This window comes from Lepus europaeus, chromosome 20 (genome assembly GCF_033115175.1).
Source record: "Lepus europaeus isolate LE1 chromosome 20, mLepTim1.pri, whole genome shotgun sequence".
Taxonomy (NCBI): domain Eukaryota; kingdom Metazoa; phylum Chordata; class Mammalia; order Lagomorpha; family Leporidae; genus Lepus; species Lepus europaeus.
This window is the reverse complement of record NC_084846.1, coordinates 4,797,809-4,801,679: the sequence shown is the minus strand read 5'-3', so window position 1 is coordinate 4,801,679 and position 3,871 is coordinate 4,797,809.

Sequence of the window (3,871 nt, the reverse complement as noted above, 5' to 3'; positions counted from 1 at the left end):
ACTGGGGCAATGGCTGCTTTTGCCTCTTTGGTAGCACCTTCCCAAGCTAATTGACCAAATTGTCTTGATCAGGCCAGGCAGTAATCTTTTCTCTATGACAAGGAAATCGGGGTACCATTCGCCTGGGCCTTGAACTAGATTTCTAAAGAGCTGACTATAATTAGGAGGATTTATATTTTTTAAGGCTTTAATTGCCAAATCTCTGACCTGATCAAAATAGGCAACTACTCCAATGCGGGCCTGTTCTTGAGGATATATGTAGGTGCCACGGCTTGTAAGCATATCAAAGGTTACTGCTATTCCAAAGGCAGCATTATTTCTTGCCACAGTTTCAGCCTCTTCCTGATAGGAGGCTTTCCACTGTAAAAACTGTGGTCTCGACAAATATGCTTTGAGCATTGCAACCCAGTCAAAATGAGTTTGAAGGTTTACTGCCCATTGTTTAAGCACTTGTTCAAAGTAGGGAGAGTCAGGACCTGACTCTTGAGAAGCTTTTTTTTAGCATAGTAAGGTCATTTATGGATGTTAGAATCCAGGGCCTGAATTCTGCATCCTCTCCTACATTAACAGCAAATGTGCAGGTGGGATGGGGTCTAGCAGCTGCCCTAATAGCTTGGAGTGTCTGAGTACTGCCACAAATGTGGGGATCCTCACAGGGTGCCGATGGGATGACCTCGCATGAGTTATTGTCTAGAGGTCCTCTAAGTTCATCCCATGGGTATGTGGGGGGTGGCTGATTAGGCATTGCTATCTTGTTTACTACCTTGTTTGCTACCTTGTATGCTACATTGTCATTTTCAATGTCGGAGTTCTATTTTTTATTTATTTATTTATTTTATTTTTTATTTTTATTTATTTATTTTTTATTTTTGACAGGCAGAGTGGACAGTGAGAGAGAGACAGAGAGAAAGGTCTTCCTTTTGCCGTTGGTTCACCCTCCAATGGCCGCCGCGGTAGCGCGCTGCGGCCGGCACACTGCGCTGATCCGATGGCAGGAGCCAGGTGCTTATCCTGGTCTCCCATGGGGTGCAGAGCCCAAGCACTTGGGCCATCCTCCACTGCACTCCCGGGCCACAGCAGAGAGCTGGCCTGGAAGAGGGGCAACCGGGACAGGATCAGTGCCCCGACCGGGACTAGAACCCGGTGTGCCGGCGCCGTGAGGCGGAGGATTAGCCTGTTGAGCCACGGCGCTGGCCAATGTCGGAGTTCTCTCACTAAGGCATCAACTGTTGTCTGTGAGACAGGGACCTGGAGTGTCAGGTTCTTATCACTCACAGATTCACTATGTTTGGTAATCTGCACAGGATTCTGAGAGGGGAGTATCTTTCCCATGTCTGAGCACTTAAGAGTGGCATGGGCATGCCAACTCTAGCCAAAGAAAAGACATGCACAGCACTGCTGCCGTAACAAAGCAAATTCCTAGCACCTCAGCTGTTGATGGCATTTTGCAAGAGGTTTCCCGACATTAGACAAACAGATAGTGGTGTATCAGCTCATAAGTATGTCCTGTGCTTAGTGGGGGACTCCTTGATTCGTTAGGTCAAGGCCGTATGCCCACACGGTGTCTTCGGAGCATCACCTCTCTCGAGTGAGGGAATATGACTTGGTTTCTGAATTCTGGGATGGTCAGTCCCTTATGTGAATTCTCCAGGCGAACCGAAAGTAAAAGGAGGAGCTGAGAAGCGACGTACACTTTTGGGCGGTGTGTGCCTAACCTGGGGTCACTTAGACCGAGGACAAGGACAAGGAAAGGGGCATAGGAGGGCTGTGCTCACCCTCACAGAACCAAACAGCACACAAAACATCAAGGGGCCTTCTTGCTGAAATCCAGGGAGGACCTTGCCGAGTCTGACACGCTGTCTTTCTCTCAGTCACAATGTTGGAGCCCAGATGTTGCAGTTGGTTTCTCAACAATGTTGCAGTGGATTCGTTTCTGAGAGGAGGAGCGTGGTGGGGGCAAGAGGCGCAGAGTCACCACACAGATCCAGGGAGTCAGGTGAAAGCAGGCCTGAAGTCTGAGTTAGTACAACAGCCTATATAGCCAAGACCAGCCAGTCCGATCAAGGGACTGTCTGTGCCCCAACCAATCACAGCCTGTTGCCAGGCAGTTTCCAAAGCCATCTAATCACAGCCTGTTGCCAGTCAGGCTCTTGTTGTCAGGCAGTTTCTGAAACCATCCAATCACGGCCTGCCGTCAGTCAGGCTCTGTTGTCATGTGGTTTCCTCTATTGTCATGTGGTTTCCGAAGCCATCCAATCACGGCCTGTTGCCAGGCAGTTTCTGTTGTCAGTGGCCATCTTAGCATGACCTTTTCACCTCAGTGGCCATCTTGGCATGAACTTTTCACCTCAGCGGCCATCTTGGCATGAACTTTTCACCTCAGCAGCCATCTTAATATGACCTTTTCACCTCATCCCACCACACTACCTGTCAAATAAACAAAAAAAACCTTTTTTTTAAAAAAGCTGCTGGTTGTAAAATATATAAGAAAGCCTTTTTTGTTTCAGAAGTCTAAAATTACTATAAAAGCCAATTGAGGGTACCAATGAGATACAGCTTTAAATATTTTATCTGCCTTAATAGCACATAATAACTCACACTTTAGAAAAACCCTCCTGTATTTAAGAATTGTACTGAAATGTTTACTTTGTGCTTAGGCCATAATATCCACATGAGAATTCATGGTGGTTTGGAATGCCACAAATATAAAGCCTACATGAAAAGTTAGAATTTCTCCTAATACATTTGAAGAACTCATTATTTAAGAACTCACGGTGGAGAGATACTGTAAGAAAAAGGGGCAGATTGGTGCCTCCTCACACGGGGCACCAAATGTAAGAAAAAGGGCTCAGAACAGAGAGGAGACAGGATATGAACTCGCATTCAGTCTGAATTTAATCAAAGAAAATAAACTCACAGAGGTCAATCAACTGCCAATGTGTATACAGACGGAACACTTGGCAGAGGGCCTAGACCCTGGCAAGCTGGGCCTGTTTATATCTTAGATGGGCTAGGAGTCGGGGTGGAAGACAGTAGGCAGAGGTGAACTTCCTCACACAGGTTCTTCAAGTTTGGCCTGCTGGCTTCCAAACCTGGGGAAGAATGAAGGAGGTAGGGGGAGAATAGGGTGTGAGACTGAACTGGTCTCTTGAAAGAAGGCGGGAGTAACAAGAACCTAAATGGCTGAAGCTTATGTCCTAGTCCCGTCAGATACCAGATATATGTAAGAAGCCTGGAACAGCCTTCAGAAATTTCTCACAGCTTCAAGTGTAAGAGGCCTGTGAATTTAAGGAATGTTAACCCTGCAGAACTCACAGAATAAGCCACAGACAACAGTGGAGAGAAACCTTAAAAAGGTAAGCTTTAGTTTTGCTTTATATGTTAAAATGTTAATCTCACAGAAGCCAGAAACATGAATTTTAGAAATATGGGGATGCTTTTGTATATGTGTGTGTGAGTGTTGTTGGACCTCTCAGTTGCAGAGATGCCCACTTGCTCGGGAGGACGCCCAAAGATCCAGACTCCAGACCAGTTGATGCAAAAAGCACGAGGTTTTTATTGAACGTTTGTGCAAACGGGCCCCCACCTCAGGTAGTGAGGAGCCCTGAGCAGCAGTTTCACACAGGTTATATAGGCAACGAATTAGCATATTCCTAATGCACATGCGTAGGATTGGTCAGTTCAGAGGGACCATTAGCATATGGGAGAATGCTGGCGAAGAATGCTGGTGGAGAGTGCTGGTGGAAAATGCAGAGGTGGCACGGGATTGGCTGGTTCGGAGGGACAATTAGCATACCGGAGAATGCTGAGGGAGAGTGCTGAGGTGTTACAGGATTGGCCGGTCGCAGTGACATCATAAGTGCGTGCCTAG